Below are 19,444 nucleotides of genomic sequence, written 5' to 3' on the forward strand. Positions count from 1 at the left end.
TGTACAATCACTTTAAAGCAGTAGTAAAAAAAATCTGCAAGACAATGACATAATGTGCTAGTATGCATCACATACTAGCATATTATAAGAAAACTTACCTTAGAATGAAGTCCCATCACTGCCGAGAGGGCTGACATGTTCCCCTGGTGTTTCTTCCGGGTTTGGCGGGCTCCGGCGCTGTGAGTGGCCGGAGTCACAATGACGTCACTCCCACACATGCACACAGGAGCCCTCCTTTCTGTCAAGGAGCTTTTGAGACCCTGAGCAGTAGTAAATCTTTAAACTGTCGGCAGATCGGCCTCTATTGGCTCAGGTTTTCGGCACAATGCCAGAAAGGCAGAGAAACTGAGCATGTGCAGAGTAGAGTGAGACCATGTATTACTGAATTGTAAACAGTGTAGGCACTTATTTTTTATGTTTTACTTCATGAAGTGATCTAGCAGGCCTTCATTTTTTTTTTTTACCAAAGTTTCACTTTGTTCAATCCTTTCTACCCCCCTGGTCCAATTTACTTGCACTAACATGCCAGATCCTAGCTTCTTACTTACGTCTGTAGCAAAACCACTTCCTCCAGCGCTGTTCACTTTTTTTTTTTATGGAAATTGCCTTTGGAACTCACTTCCCCACAATACTGTCCTCGTACTAGGCGGTATTTAAAGAACAAATTTTGCTTTAAAAGCCAAATTATATTAATTTGTCCTTAAAGAAAAAACTGTTTTTTTTTTCTCTAAAAATTATTAAACTTAATTGCTACACAAGCCATTTAATGTTTTTAAAATTCCCTTTCCATTTAAAACTGCAACCAACTGTGACTTTCTAAAACTGACAAAAAATGTATGTCACTTCTTGTCTACGATGCCAACTGGGGGTATTCTGCATGCAGAGTAGAGAATGCATGAGGAAATTTAATTTTCTGCTCATGAGACTGGATCACTGCTTTTTCCAGAAGTCTGCACAGAGCTTGTCATTGTACAAACATCACCATCAATGGAAAATTTTATTTTTGGTGAGATAATTTTAGAGATCAATGCACATTAATTGGATACTAGGGTAGAAAACATTCCTATCCTGATACTCAGGAGTCTGTTTACTTCAGTATGTGTTGGGCTGCATTGCCCAACACAGTGCGCATGCAAAAGCAAGGCAATTTGCTTCATGTCCTAATAACTCAGTTCTGCTGTGTTAGCCCTTGTACACACGGTCGGATATTCCGACAGAAAATGTCCGATCGGACCATGTTGTCGGATAATCCGACAGTGTGTGGGCTCCATCGGACTGTTTCTGTTGGAATAGCTGACGGACCAAGTTTGAGAGCTTGGCTATAAAATTTTCTGACAGTATGGTCCGAAAGGACTTTGTCCTATCGTTTGTAGAGAATTCCGATCGGACAAAGTGCCATGCATGCTCAGATCAAATTCCTAGACCAAAGGCATTGGCTACTAGCCTGAACGTAGTCCCGTCATAACAAAATAACGTCATCACGTTCTGAATGATCGGATTTTCTGACAACTTTGTCCGACCGTGTGTATGCAACACAAGTTTCGGACAAAATCCGTCGGACAAAATCTGATGGATTTTGCTGTCGGAATGTCCAACCGTGTGTACAAGGGCTTAGTGTGTGGTTTAAAAAAGTAGGGCATTTTTGTGCAGCATGCTCTAATGAGCTGGAATGCTTTGCAGTGCCATGCGCATTAAACATTGTTAAATGCAATAACACACTTGTTGTGGTGTGAATGAGTCCCATTGAAACACAACTCTATTTAACTGAACTAAGCTGCCCAGACATACTGTACCTTAAAAAGGTGATAGTTCATTGCTGCCATTTTCCAAACCTTGGCAGCTCTCTGGTCTTCTGGAGTCTTCAGACAGACTACTGGGTGTAGCAATTCCTATTAGCCCCTGTACACACGGTCGGACATTCTGCCAACCAAATCCGTTGGATTTTGTCCGACGGATTGTGTCCGAAACTGTTGCATACACACGGTCGGACCAAGTTGTTGGAAAATCCGATCATTCAGAACGTGATGACGTTATTTCGTTACGACGGGACTACGTTCAGGCTAGTAGCCAATAGCTTTGGTGTAGGAATTTGATCTGAGCATGCGTGGCACTTTGTCGGAGTATGTCCGATCGGACCAGTTTGCCGGAAAATATTTCCAACAAGTTGGAAAATTGGGTCCGACGGATATTCAGACGGAATCAGTCCGATGCATACCACACACAGTCGGATTATCCGACAACACGGTCTGATAGGACACATTCCGACGGATTCTCCTATCGTGTGTACAAGGGCTTAGTTTTCCATGTCGGTTATGGCATGTGTGGGAGTAGGCTCCATCACAGATCGGACAGACAGGGCCCATAAAGTCCAGGAAAGGAGTCTAGACCTAATTGGCCCCTTCCCCGAATGGGCATGCTAACTCGTTAACCATAACAAGACCCAATCCTGTAGGCAGTCAGCCTATTGTGGTCACATGATTCAATGAGAGGTATCAACAACCCTAATACACTCCCAGCTGTTGTTGCTTGGAAGGGAGTAGATATTGGCTGGACCACAGAGTTATGAAGGCCCCTTGAACAGCCTTTAGGGAAAAGGAGCCTTGACAGCTGGAAGCAGGGCATCTCTGTGGGTGTGAACCTAAAGGGGAAGCTAAGGAACTCCCTTAGAATTGGCTACAAAGACATGAGGTGACTGGATGGAGTCTCAAATCTAAGAAAAGGCTATGTTGAGGCACATCAACTGCTCTGAGGAGATGCAGCTGTCACAAAAGTTGACTACCGCCCACATCCCCCAAATCCCCCCCCCCCACGCCCGTTGTGATGTTTTGTCAAAGCATTATTGGCGGTTTCGACCTTGCCAGCAATTGATGCTGCTTTATGAGCTATGCCCTCAAGTTAAATTCTGGGGTCTAATGCCTGTCTGGCACTGATGGTAAGGACAGGCCTGTTAGACTATGTGAGTTTATGTTTTATGGGTTCTCATGGTATACTGTGACTGGCATTGTTGTTTGGTACATTCAGAAAGTTATACTTTTGAAAAGTTCAATAAAGTTGTGGCTTTGCCCTATTTCCAACTTAATCAGCTTCCGTGTCTTTTTGGGGGGGTGAGGTATTGGTTTATTAATTGATCATAAATGAGCCTATGCTTCTCGGCAGTCATGTATACTGGAGTATGCAAAACAAGACTAGTACGTGAAAACAAGTTCCTGTAGTAGCAACTATTAATAAAAATATATTTTTTTAGGTGTTAAAAAGAAGTAGAATTGTATTTGATTTTGGCAAGACTGTGCTTTAAAATTACACATTTCCCCAAAATAAAACAAAAACCCTGTTTAGAATTTGTATCTCATGCATAAATTAGATTTATTTTTTCAAGCACTGTTGCTTGCCTGTTAGTTAAGAATCTGTTTTGACATGGTGTTCTTTTCCTCCTCTTCTCACCAATGACATCACATTTTTCATTACTGCTGCAAATGAGGTCAGTGTTGGACAGAGACGCATCTCGCCTAATAAAGAGCTTACTGAGCAATGGGGAACGAGAGTTGATTTGTAGATCATCTTGGTACTTCAAAAACATATAACTGGGTATGAGGAACATTCATCATCAAAATTAATCAATTCAAATAAATCTATTATTACTCTAAAGTGGGGTACACACTATAAGAAAATTGGGCGAACAATTGTCTGATTTTCCTCATTGTTTCACAGCAAATCAGAACCGATGAATGAAAATTCATATGAAAATTCCCATACGATGAAGGCTTTTTTGGTTGTTTGTTTCTCTGATCATGCGCAGTCTTTCTTTTCTGATTTTGCTTCTATGAAAACGGTACACATTAAACAAATATCATTCATTCTGTTCCTGTATGAGAAAAATTTGGGCGTTTGTCCCCATGGGTATTTTTGTACGAAGATTCGGAATTGGCTGTCCAAAGTTGTGTACACTCTATACAAAAAGCGTACGAAAATTCTTTGAACGGAAATAAATTCCTGATTTTCTTATAGTATTTACGAGCCTTTACTCTAGAACTATATTCCTCTTTAATGTAAGAATTTTAGAGTGTATTTCAACAATCTTCCCCAAAGATTGGAAGTGCATTTAAAATTTTTTAGGCATGTTATTTACCTGTTAAATCCTTCCTTGTGTGAATATCTGTTTGCTGACCACAGTTATACGGCAGCAGAGAGGCTCTCCTGTACCTTATACATGATCCGACACTTCCAGGTAAGGGGAGACTGTGCTGTGATTAGACACAGCACAAGCCAATCAGCAGGTGCCGGCCAATGAATGTCTGCTGGCACCCACTGATTGGTAAGGAGAGACACAGAACAAAGCTCTGCCTATGTAAACAAGGCAGAGCTCTGTTCTGTCAGTAGGGATGTGATGGATTTTCTTTCTCTGCAAAGCAGGGAATAAAATCCATCACATCCCTTAGTAAAAACAGCAACACGCCCTAGATGTTTAACCCCTTCTCAGCCAGTGTCATTAATGCAGTGACAGTGCAAAATTTTTAGCACTGATCCCTGTATTAGTGTCACTGGTTCCCACAAAGTGTGAAAAGTGTCGGTTAGTGTAAAGGCCCGTACACACGGTTGGACTTTTTGACAACAAACATGCAAATTAGCTGTTTTGGAGCAACATCCGACCGTGTGTACGCTCCATCGGACAAACTTTTTCTGTTTTCATGGGACTTTTGTTGGCTGTGCGAACGGACAAACTTTTTGACAACATAAGTCCGATGGAGCAAAGTCCGATCGTGTATACGCAAAAGCATCGGACTTTTGTACAAGGTACAAACGCGCGTGCTCAGAACCAATGCAAAAGATTAGACTACAATACAGAAGTTGACCAAAGGTGGCGCTGGAGTCATTGAACGTCCTCTTTTGAAGTGTCGTCAGTACGTTGTGACGTCACTACGTTCGTGTTTGTTGTCAAAAAGTCTGATCGTGTGTATGCAATACAAACTTGTGGACTACGTCCTTTGTACAAAAGTCCACGGGAAAGTTTGTACAAAGTCCGATCGTGTGTATGAGGCTTTAGAATGTCCGCCGCAATATCGAAGTTCTGCTATAAGTCTCTAAATGGCATCATTACTAGCATAAAAAAAAAAATCCAGTGTATGTCCCATAGTTTGTAGATGGTATAACTTTTGTGCAAAACAATCAATATATGCAATTTTTACCAAAAATATGTAGCAGAATACATATTGGCCTAAATTGATGAAGAAATTCGATTTTTTTACTTTTTTTATTGAATATGTATTATAGCAGAAAGTAAAAAAAAAAAAATTTTTTTTCTTCAAAATTGTCAGCCTTTTTTTGTTTATAGTGCAAAAAATAAAAACTAGAGTGGTGATCAAATAACACCAAAAGAAAGCTCTATTTGTGGGAAAAAAATTACATAAATTTTATTTTGGTACAGTGTTGCATGACTGCATGATTGGCAGTTAAAGTAACTCAGTGCTGTGACACAAAAAATGGCCTAGTCATGAAGGAGGGTAAAGTGGGGGTCAAGTGGCTATACAACATCTCTGTGACTGCTGCTGGGTGCAGTCATCTTGGATGTGATATCAGCAGCCTAAACAGACTCTTGGGTATCAGTCAAGTGACACTGTAGTATTCCCCTTTGCTCTTCCCCCTGGCAGCTACATAAAAAAAAGAGAATTGGTGGAAGGGGCAGAGATGCTAATTCAACAGTTATTAGACACTTGCAGAAAATGTCCTAGAAATGTTCAAAGGCTAGGTTAAGATTGTTCCTGATTTCTAGGGACATTCTTCGATTTCCATAAGTTTTACCTGTAAAAAGGTACCATTACCATTTAATAAATAAAGTTCCCAGCCTGGTAATCTACTTGCATGAGTGTGATTTACAGAGCCCAACCTGCACTGCAGTTGTGGTTGTAGCTCCTTCTGTGAAACTTCTGGCAGGCAGGAGTCCAGGACCCAATAAACAAAATAGCAGAGGATTCCACCTTAAAGTGGTTGTAAATCCTATTCATAAAAATTGAACTAAGCACATATATCTGTAGTGTTTACTTATCCCTCTCCAAAGCTCTATGCGTCATTTCTCTCTGGTGCTCCAGTCCTCTGTTATCAGCATGAGTAACTTCTAACAAGTTCTCTGACACATGAGATAACATGAGCTGAAAGTTTGTGTCAAGGCGGGAGCTTAGAGGGAGATAAGCAGTGAGCTTGTCTATTCGGACTACAGCTCTACATGTTCCTTCATTCCTCTGCCTATGTGGAGGGGGGTGTACCTCTTTTCACCAATCAGCTCAAACACAGTGGGGTTTATTTACTAAGGGCAAATTCACTTTGCACTACAAGTGCACTGCAAATGCACTTGGGAGTACAGTCACTGTAGATCTGAGGGGGGCATGCAAGGAAAATAAAAAACAGCATTTTTGCTTGTACATGACTGGATGATAAAATCAGCAGACCTTCCCCTCATTTCAGATCTTCCCCTCAGATCTAAAGCAACTGCCCTCCCAAGTGCACTTTAATTGCATTTGGAAGGGCAGTCACTTTAGATCTAAGGGGAAGCTCTGCTGGTATATGTGAAGATTTACATCCACTTTAAGTCTCCTCCTCTCCAGCAGAAATGCCACCCACTGAAGATATTATGCTAGTAGCGTTCTGCACTGAAGATTCTTTTAATAAATATGATGTGTCATGGGAAGAAATACTAAGTTTCAGTAAAGTGCTGAAAACCACATCTAATTTTTTTTCAAGTGATAGGTAGGGACGCGCTTGATGTTTGAATCAAACATAAGTTCGACTCGAACATTGGGTGTTCGCCCGTTCGCCGAACAGCGAACATTATGGGGAGTTCGCTGAAGATTCAAGCGCTGCAGAATGCCCCATAATGCACTGTGAGATCGCAGTGCATTGCTGTATGATGATTGACCTGACCTGACCCATATATATGTGTAGCAGGCATTTTTGTAATGCAATTTCTCCTTTTGGCAACAAGATGGAGACCGAGAGATGGTGACTTGTCCTTCCAGAAAGCTGGGCGGCACAGTGGTGTAGTGGTTAGCACTCTCGCCTAGCAGTAAAAAGGGTTGCTGGTTCAAATCACAACCACAACTCTACCTGCCCGAAGTTTACATGTTCTCCCTTTGCCTGTGTGGGTTTCCTCCAGGTACTCTGGTTTCCTCCCACACTCCAAAGTGTGAGTGTGCAATATACAGGGATAGATGCAATTGTAGACACTTACTCAGGTTGAACTGGATGGACTGGTGTCTATATTCAACCTTACTGACCATGACTATGAAAGCTGAGAAATAAAAAAGTTCCCTGGAAAAAAGAGTGTCAGGAAGGGATGAGAAGAGCAGAAGAACTGAGGTGAAAGAGAGAGGGCTGACAGGAGACTGAGGAGAGGAGATTTCTTAAAAGAGAGGGAGATACCAATACTCAAAAAGTCCTTTACTGGGACACAGTGACACTTACCAGTGAGGAGAAGGAACTGAGGGTCCAGAGTGAGGAGAGAGACACACACTGACACCAGGGACTATGTGTTCCAACAGAATGGGAGGGATATCCTGAAGCCTGAGAAAAAAGAGTCTGTGAAGAGAATAAGGAGAGCAGTCTGAAGAGAGAGAGAGACTCTGGCAGCATCAGAGGGGGAGAAAGCCAAGCTTTCCCAGAGACTGCCTGGAGACAGAGGAGTGAGGACGCCTGAGGGGAGCCAGGAGCAGAGACAGCCACGTGGTCCACTACTATTTAGTCCAGTGACCCTATTCAGCAGTAAGGATAAGCTCCGGTGTGTTCGCACAGCCCATGTGCAGAGCCCACCAGGAAGTTGGGACTGCGCTGCACTAATCACAGGCAGTGAGACATTTCCCAATTTCTGCAGCCGCACATTGGGAAAATGTCTCACTGCCTATGATTAGTGCACCACACAGCTCAGCATAGATGACCCACACCTTTCAGGGATCAAGATACCCATCTGGGTATCAGGTCGGCCACTGCCTGTTCACCTTGCGATTTTCACTATTAGTCATATCAATATGCCATCAGCAAGAGATCCAGTGCCTTACAACATCGTTAGGAGCATCAGGAGCCTGAACAAGCACCTGGGATTATCGTTGTGTCATGGCACTGAGGATGAGTGAGAGCATGCAAACCCAACATCCTTCTTGACACCATTCTGACACTGCATGCAGACACCAATTTCCCTTTTAAAGTGGTTGTAAATCCTTACAACCAACTTTGACCTACAGGTAAGCCTAGATTAAGGCTTACCTGTAGGTCCAAGAAATATCTCCTAAACCTACACGATTTAGGAGATATTTGGCGAAAGACAGGCACCGATGTCTACGGCGCACTGAGCGCGCCGCGGTCAACGGCGATATGCCGCGAGTGGCGGCTCCCATGCGCATGCGTGGGAGTGACGTCATCGCGGCTTCGCCAAATGACAGCGGTGGAGTGGCGAGACCCACCGAGAACATGGATGCGCCAGACTACAGGGGACAGCGGTGACTTTGCTGGCTCCTGTGTCAGGTGAGTGACACATAATGGACTACTATGCGATGCATAGTAGTCCATTATGCTTTACCTTTGCAGGGAATGAAAGAGGAAGTAAACCCATTAGGGTTTACTTCCTCTTTAAGTGTCACGGGATGCTTGTTTGAAAGCTACCATCTCTAGTAGTTTGCCCTTTTTAATCTCTACATAACAGAACATTATAGGGGATTACTGCTCCATGCAAGCTTGTTTATATCTACAAGGGCTCCACTGTTTGCTAGCCAAAGACACTAGTATTCTTCACCTCAGGACCTGCAACATTACAGAACTGTGTTTACTATACCTGTGTAACTCATTCTTTTCTTTGCATGTTTGCCTCTCATAGGTGTTTGCGGCCCAGACGGAGCTGAGAAGTTGACAAGTGTTCTCTCCTCCCTCTCAGCGCCTGTGTTAAGGGCTTATAGATTACTGTCCTTCCATACCTGCAGTTGCTAATTATTGAAGGTTGTCTCTTCCAAGACATGACACCGGGGAGGGAAAATGGCTAATTGGGAACAATTTGGACATTTTCACTTAGGAGTGTACTCACTTTTGTTGCCAGATTTTTACACATTAATGGCTGTGTGTTGAGTTATTTTGAGGGGACAGCAAATTTACATTGTTATACAAGCTGTACACTCACTACCGTACTTTACATTGTAGCAAAGTGTCATTTCTTCAGTACTGTCACATGAAAAGATAGAATAAAATATTTACTAAAATGTGAGTGTCACTTTTGTGAGATACTGCATATATACAGTCTAGTATATAATTATATACTCTGCATTTAGCATCGACTATATATTCTGTGTTTACTTTTTATTCAGTCAGTGCAGGCGGTGTATTAAAAAAAAAAAAAACTACACACACACACACACACACACACACACACACACACACACACACACACACACACACACACACACACACACACACACACACACACACACACACACACACACACACACACACATATATATATAAATATATATATATATATATATATATATATATATATATATATATATAAATATAAATTTCTTTCTCGTACATTACGGGACACGGAGACTTAATAACTGATGGGCTATAGGGTATCACTAGGTGATTGGACACTGGCACACTCTAGACAGGAAGTTCAATCCCCATATAACCCCTCTCCCTACTGGCGGTACCTCAGTTTTTTCGCCAGTGTCTTAGGTGTTGGTCACAAGTAAAGATGTGCTGTGCTGAGCTCCGCTGGAATATCCTTACTGGACCAGCTATGCAACCGGATCCATTCAAAGTGTCTTTTCCAGACCAAATTAGATGGTATTTACCTGTAATGCTTCTCTTTTTAGAGAGCTGGACCCTGGGACCCAGTATTTGTTTTTTTCAGCCATATTCCTGGCAGGGTGCTTTATGGGCCCAGAACTGTGGATCCCCCTATTCAAGGGGGCCCCAGTCTCTGAAGGTTTTTTTCCTAACAGAGCCCACCGTGAGAGGTGAAGATTGGGTCTGTTATTTAAACCCTGCAGCTGGATAAGGTAAGGGAGACTCCTCAAGAATTTTTCTAATTCTAGTAGGTTTTCTCCTTTTAAGTAAATGTATGCTATGCTTATAGTCGCCACCGGGGTCTGCCAAGAGCACATACCTTTCGTGCCTGATCTGTCTGCTTGGTGTCCACATTCTATGCTCCTCCAGCCATGCTCCAGGAAGGATGAAGGTAAGGGTTTTTTTTCCTTCTGGGATTCTCCATCCATGGATTAGGGGACTGAGACAGCCCTGGGCAGAGAGCAGGTAGCATATCGCACCACCCGCCGCCATCCACCGCCATTCGCCGCCGCCATTACAGCTGCTTCACGTCTACCGGCTCTTCCCTCTCCTCTGCCCCAGCCTCCTGGCTTGTCAGCAGGGTTAGAGCCTCTGCACGTGCGGGAAACACTCATTTTTTTAAAAAAACGAGCGGGGGTCGGAAGTGGTCGGAGGAGGGGGGGGGGTGGAGCACTAGGCTACACAGGCTTTAAAGTGCACTCTTTTTCAGATGCACACAGCCTATGGAGGGACACAGAGCTGACAGGCGCATGTGAGTGTGGAGGACACAGGCATTCCCAGGCAGCATTTACTTAGGCACCAGACTGAGTCATGGTAGTAGCAGCAGTTGCTGAACTACAGTGCTCAGCAGTTGGTGCATTTTTTTTGTGGTACCTCTACCTTTTTGTTGCTTTGCACTATGGGTAGAAGGGGTACAAGTACCCTGAAGAATAGGGGCTCAAAGAGGTCCCCTTCAGGCTCTGAGGACCCCCCTCTACAGCACCTTCCCCCCCTGCAGGACCCGGGGAGGCTGGCCATGGTGAGCCGTCAAGGTCAGGGGATGCAGCTGCTTCTGGCACTTCAGCCCCTGTATACATTACACAGGAGGTTTTTTCCTCAACCATAAACGGTTTCGATGAAAGATTAGTGGCATTAATCGCACGCATCTTCACTCAGTGGAAGAAAACGCACTAGGCCCCTCTCTGTTACCCAGGACCCTCAGAGTGAGGAACTCTGGGATAAAGGAGAGGAATCCCCCTCAGAGGATCGAGAGGAGACAGATGATTCCACTTCTGAGGAATCTAGTGGAGAAGGGCCCTCTCAGCTTCAGGATGAGAAGATGTTGGTGCAAATTCTTGCTGGATTGGTCCGTTCCACATTAAGTTACACGTACCTGAGTCAGTAAAAGAACCCACTTCTTCTCTGGGTTCACTGAAACCTCCTCAAACTACACATGCCTTTCCTGTTCATGGTTTACTGGAAAAGCTTATTTATTCTGAGTGGGATCACCCAGATAAACATTTTTTTCCTCCTAAAAAGTTTTCTACACTTTATCCTATGGAGGGAAAATTTACTAAGATGTGGGGTATACCGGCAGTTGACACCGCCATTTCCTCCGTAAACAAAAGCCTGACTTGTCCTGTTGACAACTCTCAGATGCTTAGGGATCCAACTGATAAGAAAATGGAATTCCTATTAAAAAATGTTTTTTCCTTGGCAGGTTCAGTAGCTCAACCTGCAGTGGCAGCAATTGGAGTCTGTCAATATTTGAGAGACCATGTTAAACAGGTACTTAAAGCTTTACCTGAACAGCAAGCTCGGGGGTTAGCTAACCTACCAGCGGCTTTGTGTTTTGCTGTTGAAGCTATCAGAGATTCTATCCTTCAGACCTCTCGCTTTATGCTTGAGTTGGTACACATGCATAGAATCTTATGGCTGAAAAATTGGTCAGCCGAATCGCTATGTAAGAAACTTCTGGCGAGATTTCCCTTTCGTGGTGCAAAACTGTTTGGAGAGGATTTGGACAATATATCCAAAGGATCTCTAGTCGGAAAAGCACCCTTTTACCAGTCAAGAAAAGGAGTAAATGTCCCTCCTTTAAATGGGCGCTTTGTCCAGTGCCAGGGTCATCAGCTTCCAGGCAGTCACGACGGCCTCCTCCGTCAGGCTCAAAGGTTAAAACTCAGAGTCAACCCCAGGGACAAAAGAAGTCCTGGGGGAGAAGGTCTTCAAGACAAAATGCTAAGACCTCCTTATGAAGGGGCGCTCCCGCTCACTCGAGTGGGGGGAAGACTACTAAAGTTCTCAGGGCTCTGGCAGGAGGAATTTTGGAACAAATGGGTGGTGTTCACAATAACTCTAGGTTACAAACTAGAATTCCGAGAATTCCCTTCTCCTCGTTTCCTCAAATGTACCCAGAGACCCAGAGAAAAAGAAGTCTCTCCTTCTAGCATTGGAGCAACTATTGTCGCAAAAAGTTATCATGGTAGTTCCCATGCAAGAGCAGGGAATGGGGTTTTATTCAAACCTTTTCACGTTACCAAAGCCAAACGGAGATGTCAGACCCATTCTAGATCTCAAAGATCTAAACCGATTTCTAAAGATACAGTACTTTCGCATGGAATCGATCCGATCGCTAGTCTCCATCCTGCAAGGAGGAGAACTTCTGGCGTCAATAGACATCAAGGATGCGTACCTGCATGTACCTATTTTCCCTGCGCATCAAAAATTCCTGCGTTTCAAGGTATAAAAAGGCCACTTTCAGTTTGTAGCTCTGCCTTTCGGGCTAGCTACTGCACCTCGGGTGTTTACAAAGATCTTGGACCCTCCTCTGGCCAGATTAAGGGCCCAAGGTATAACAATAATAGCATACCTAGACGACTTTCTCTTGATAGACCAGTCGGTAGCCTGCCTGGAACAAAATTTGGTCACCACAATCAACTACCTGGAATGCCTAGATTGGGTCCTCAACTTCTTTAAAACCAGTAAGAAGACTAGAGTATTTGGGTCTGGTCATAGATACAGCCCAGCAGAGGGTATTCCTACCCCAAGCAAAGATTAGTGCTATAAGAGAACTGATTCAGGTAGTAAGGGCAAAGGAGGGTGCTTCTATTCGTCTTTGTATGAGGTTGTTGGGGAAGATGGTGGCTTCATTCAAAGCAGTTCCCTATGCTCAGTTTCATTCAAGGCTGCTGCAAAACAGTATCCTATCAGCCTTGAAAAAGATGGTTCAGGCGTTAGATTTTCTGAGGCATCTGTCCCCTACAACACGTCGGAGCCTCGGCTGGTTGTTGATACCCGAAAATCTGCGGAAAGGAAAATCCTTTTTACCAGTTGCCTGGACAGTGGTAACAACAGATGCCAGTCGGGTTGGGGGGCAGTCCTGGAACAGTCGTCTGTCCAAGGGAGATGGTCCAAGATCAAAAGGGCCTTACCCATCAACATTCTGGAGATCCGTGTGGCGTATCTAGCCCTAAAAGCCTGGAAACTCAGGTTGCAGGTTTGCCTTGTCAGGATCCACTCCAACAATGCCACAGCAGTGGCTTATATCAATCACGAAGGTGGCACGAGTCGTGCAGCTCAGAGAGAAGTAAACCAGATCTTACTCTGGGCAGAAAGACATGTGCCATGCATATCGGCAATCTTCATTCCAGGGGTAGAGAACTGGCAGGCGGACTACTTGAGCCGCCAGCAGTTAGTCCCAGGGGAATGGTCTCTTCACCCCGACGTATTCTTGGCCATATGCCCGTGATGGGGGGGGGGTTCTCTTTGTGTCCAGGTTCAACAACAAGGTCAACAACTTTGTGTCAAGAATGAGGGATCCTCTGGCATTCGGGACAGATGCGTTGCTAACTCTGTGGCATCAGTTCTCTCTGATTTATGCATTCCCTCCTTTTCTGCTACTGCCAAGACTTCTTTGCATGATCAGGCAGAAAAAGAAGTCGGTGCTTCTGGTGGCCCCAGCATTGCCCAGAAGAGCTTGGTATGCAGAAATAGTGAAGATGGCGGTAAGTTCTCCTTGGACCCTACCGTCCCGTCCAGACCTGCTATCCCAGAGACCAGTATTCCATCCTATCTTACAAACGCTAAATTTAATGGCTTGGCTATTGAAACCCACATTCTGAAGAATCGTGGGCTTTCGGGCCCTGTGATATCTACCTTGATTAATGCAATAAAGCCAGCTTCCAGAATGATTTATCACAGAGTCTGGAAAGCATATGTCTCCTGGTGTAAATCAAGGGGTTGGCACCCCAGAAAATATGTCATAAGCAGAATCCTCGAATTTCTGCAAAATGGGTTAGAGAGGAAACTGGCCTTGAATACCATCAAGGACCAAGTTTCGACCTTATCGGTTCTGTTTCAACGTCCACTTGTTTTGCATTCTTTGGTCTGAAGCTTTATACAAGGGGTAATGTGCCTTAATCCTCCAGTTAGGGCGATTCTGAACCCCTGGGATTTGAATTTTGTTCTGTCAGCTTTACAGAAGCAGCCTTTTGAACCGATACATTAAATTCCCTTAGTTCTGCTGACAAGGAAATTAAAGAGGAAGTAAACCCTGATGGGTTTACTTCCTCTTTGATTCCCTGCAAAGGCAAAGCATAATGGACTACTATGCATAGCATAGTAGTCCATTATGTGTCACTTACCTGGCACAGGAGCCAGCGAAGTCACCGCTGTCCCCTGTAGTCTGGAGCATCCATCTTCTCAGGGGGTCTCGCTGCTCCGGCGCTGTCATTCGTCGGAGCCGCGATGACGTCACTCCCACACATGCACATGGGAGCCGCCACTCGCGGCAAATCGCCGTTAACTGCGACGCGCTCAGTGCGCCGGCGCATGCGCGCCGTAGACAGTGGTGCCTGTCTTTCGGCAAATATCTCCTAAACCATGTAGGTTTAGGAGATATTACTTGGACCTACAGCTAAGCCTTAATCTAGGCTTACCTGTAGGTCAAAGTGGTTTGTAAGGGTTTACAACCACTTTAATTTTTCTGGTGGCCATTTCTTCTGCCGGAAGAGTATCAGAATTAGAATTAGCGGCCCTCTCTTGTAAAGAACCGTATCTGATAATGCACAAGGATAGAGTGGTGTTACGCCCTCATCCTAGTTTTCTTCCGAAGGTGGTTTCAGGTTTTCATCTAAACCAAGATATTGTTCTGCCTTCCTTTTTTCCAAATCCCTGCTCTATGAAAGAGAAGTCACTACACTCTTTGGATGTAGTGAGAGCAGTCAAAGCCTATCTGGAAGCAACTACTTAGGTTTGCAAAACGGATGTTTTGTTCATATTGCCAGAGGGTCCTAAGAGAGGACAGGCAGCGTTGAAATCTACCATTGCTAAATGGATTCGACAAATAATTGTTCAAGCTCATGGTTTGAAGCAAAAGATTCCACCTTTTCAAATCAAGGTGCACTCCACTAGGGCTATTAGTCCTTCGCGGGCAGTGCATCACCAGGCCTCCATGGCTCAAATCTGCAAGGCCGCAACCTGGTCATCAGTCCATATATTCACCAAATTTTTTCAGGTGGATGTGAGAAGGAATGACGATATCACCTTGGGCATAGTGTGCTGCAAGCAGCGGTACAGGTTCCTTAGGTCTGATTACACCCTATGTTGTGTGGTTCCCCTCCCCTCAGATAGCATTGCCCTGGGACATCCCAAGTGAAAATGTGCAAACTGGGCCCAAAGTGTCAATATTTTGTGTGGCCAACAATATTGCCCAGCACTGCCTTAACCCTCTTGGGCATGGAGTTCACAAGCTCTTCACAGGTTGCCACTGGAGTCCTCTTCCACTCCTCCATGACGACATCACAGATCTGATGGATGTTAAAGACCTTGCGCTCCTCCACCTTCGGTTTGAGAATGCCGCACAGATGCTCAATAGGGTTTAGTTCTGGAGACATGCTTGGCCAGTCCATCACCTTTACCCTCAGCTTTGTTTAGCAGTGGTCATCTTGGAAGTGTGTTTGGGGTGGTTATGTTTGAATACTGCCCTACGGCCCAGTCTCTGAAGGGAGGGGATCATGCTCTGCTTCAGTATGTTACAGTACATTTTGGCATTTATGGTTCCCTCTATGAACTGTAGCTCCCCATTGCCGGCAGCACTCATGCTTGACTGTAGGCAAGACGCACTTGTCTCTGTACTCCTCACCTGGTTGCCGTCACACACGCTTGACACCATCTGAACCAAATAAGTTTTTCTTGGTTTTATCAGACCACAGGACATGGTTCCAGTAATCCATGTCCTTAGTCTGCTTGTCTTCAGCAAACTGCTTTCTTGTGCATCATCTTTAGAAGAGGCTTCCTTCTGGGACAACAGCCATGCAGACCAAATTATGCAGTATGGAGCGTTTGGTCTGACCCCCCACCCTTTCAACCTCTGCAGCAATGCTGGCAGACACATACGTCTATTTGGTAGAAAAAAAAACAAAAGGGTTAATGCTGAGCTAAAACAATATGATAATAATTGACTACAGAATATACAGAAAAAGCAAAAGGCCAATCCCCAGATGAGTTCCTTTCGTGACGAAACGTGTAGGGTGTAGCCAGTGATGCTGATGTCATTACGCTTGTAGGAGATTGATGGATAGCAAAACAACAGCGGGAAGCCTGTGGCGACGCAGCGATCTCCATCTCTGATAATACAACGCTCAAGTTTGATGCTCCTCTTGTAAGTGCATCTTTTACTGCCTAAATAAATACATTGTTTGAACGATTACACTATGGGGGCAATTTCTGTTTTTGTTTCTCGAGCAGTATGCTTGTAGTGCCTGGGAGCTGCCTAAGAAGTCGTTTTAGGTGCTGGGGATACCAGAAATTTCCCTGTGCTTGGTGAGACCACTGCAGTGTGGTCAAGTGGAGTCGGTAAGGGTTATTATCACACACCTGTGGTGGGTCACTGTCTTGGATTCAGTCACTACTTTGGATAGAGGATTTGTTTTTCATCCACCTTCGATTGGACTGTGTTCTTTGCACTTTATATGGACTTTTGCTTCTTTTCCTTTTGTGCACTTTATTATTCCTCACAGAATTGGACTTTTTTATTTTTATATAATTAATTAATATTGTTTAGATGGTGCTCCTGGTGTTCTGGGTTTTTAATTAATATGAATTTTTTATGGTGTCTGTCTTAGTTTTATATAGTGAGTATTTTTTTCACCATTATTTCATATCTGATTATAAATATTCTTTATTATAATTTTTTTTTATATATTATTCAATATCACTGATTTGTTTACTCACAGGAATTGCGGCGAGATAACTTCTTTAGTTTTCCTTTTGAGAATTTATTGGCAATACTTATTAGCGTTGCACTTTTTGCACTTCATAATTTCTGAGTTCTTTTATGGCGTCTGCCTTCGTTTTATATAGTGAGTATTTTTTCACCATTACCTCATATTTGAATTTTTTATAGATTACTCAATATCACCGATTTTTTTACTCACAGGAATTGTGGTGAGATAACTGCCTTGTCAGGGCTGGCTTAGCCCTTCCTCCTCTGGGCTGGCCGCTCAGCTGTCGGCTAATTGCCAGCTCTCTTCTCTTTCCACAGTTACCAGCTGTTCCCGATGATGCTTGTCTGACCTGGCTATTTAAAGCCTTCGCATTGGTCACATCACAGGGAACCATCTCCTGCTGTTTGTTTCAAGACTGGCTTGTTGTCATCCCACCTTGCTTCTTATCCTGCTTGCTGTTGTTCTCCTTGGATCCCTGACTTCCAGGCCTGGCTGATTACCCTATCTGATTAATGAACTTTGGACTGGCTGACTACCGATCTGGCTACAGGACTCTGGCTATGCTTGACTACGCTTTTTCCTATTTACCTTTTTATTTTTATTAATAAACAAGTGTGATTTGACTGTACTGCTGTCTCAGTCTGTTTCATGGTTTCCGACATGCCTCAGTTTTTTTCTTGAGAATTTCTTGGTATTATTAGCACTTTTTTCACTTAACATATGATTATTTCGCAAAGACAACCTCTGGATATGATGCTGAGCATGTGCAATCAACTTCTTTGGTCGATCATGGCGAGGCCTTTTCTTGTTCTGTTAAACCACTGTATGGTCTTGGCCACCATGCTGCAGCTCTGTTTCAGGGTCCTGGCAATCTTCTTATAGACTAGGCCATCTTTATGTAGAGCAACAATCTTCATTTTCAGATCCTCAGAGGGTTCTTTGCCATGAGGTGCGGTGTTGAACTTCCAGTGGCCAGTATGAGAGAGTGAGAGCGATAACACCAAATTTAACACACCTGCTCCCCACTCACACCGAGACCTTGTAACACTAACGAGTCACATGACACCGGGGAGGGAAAAATGCTAATTGGGCCCAACTTGGACATTTTCACTTAGGTGTGTACTCACTTTTGTTGCCAGCGGTTTAGACATTAATGGCTGTGCGCTGAGTTATTCTGAGGGGACAGCAAATTTACACTGTTATACAAGCTGTACACCCACTACTTTACATAGCAAAGTCTACAGTCAACAGTGGTGGTCCTGGACACGGTGCATCCTCTGCAGGTGGCCATGGATCACGCTTGTCCTTTTTTTCTGCTGCTGGCCATGTTATTGAGCCACAACATGCAGAAGAGTTGGTGGAGTGGAAAGCCATCCTCCTCCTCATCCTCTGTCTCCCAGGCTCAGAGTAGTTTTCCTTCCAACGCAGCTGCCAAAGCGGCCTATTCCACTGGCTCCTTGTCCACAGTCACTCCTACCGTATCCCCACCATCATGCACAGAGGAGTTCCCAGAATTATTGGACCACAGTGTCGGTTATATGCTGCTGGAGGATGAGCAGCGATTTGAAGGCTCCAATGTTGGAGTAACATGAGCCTAAAGAGAGGGGGTGCCACAGAAGGACAAGAAACTGACAGTCATGTTCCTCCAGCTGCAGCATACTGCCAAGTTTGCTCCAGTGATGGGGAGGGAAGGGATGATGAGGTCACTGACTGTACTTGGGTGCCTGAGAGAAGAGAGGAGGAAAGTGAGGAGGAGGAGGCACAACTCCAACGAGGCAGGATGTCCTCTAGGGGGCAGCTTAAGGGAAGCCACCCTATTGCATCAAGGGGAATTGCGCTAACCTCTGCAAACTATATGCGAATATAAGTGTGAACCCAAAAAATAACAATCAAGTGTAAATTACAACTGAATATCTCCAGTTGTCACATCAAAAATAAATTGCCTATAAAAATATGTAAATATATATGCATATATGTGCAGACCCAACCAATGACAGTCAAATATGCAACGGAATATCTCCAGTTGTTACACCAAAAATAAATCACACAAAGTGATGAAATAAATACCCATCATGGGTGACAGAAATTGATGACCATCTCATAAAAAATAAATAAATATATAAGTGATAAACTAAATTCAATTGATGCACAAATCAATAATAGTATAAATATTATATAAATAATTAAAAAGGAAATGGAATACCAGATAAATGTGAATAAATTAAATTAATAGTAATGCATAGTGTCCATATGTGAATAAATTAAATTAATAATAGTATATAGTTTCCATATGGTTGACCAGTCACCCGTGATGAAGTTGTAATAGAAGACTGAACTCCAATCAAAAATTCTCCAAGTGCAAATGTGCTCTTGCCACCACCACACATATAAGTTGGCTCCTTACCGACTCAATATGA

The sequence above is a fragment of the Lithobates pipiens genome, unplaced genomic scaffold, assembly GCF_037356315.1.
Source record: "Lithobates pipiens isolate NorthernLeopardFrog02 unplaced genomic scaffold, aLitPip1_a1.2 Scaffold_3, whole genome shotgun sequence".
In the NCBI taxonomy this organism is placed as follows: domain Eukaryota; kingdom Metazoa; phylum Chordata; class Amphibia; order Anura; family Ranidae; genus Lithobates; species Lithobates pipiens.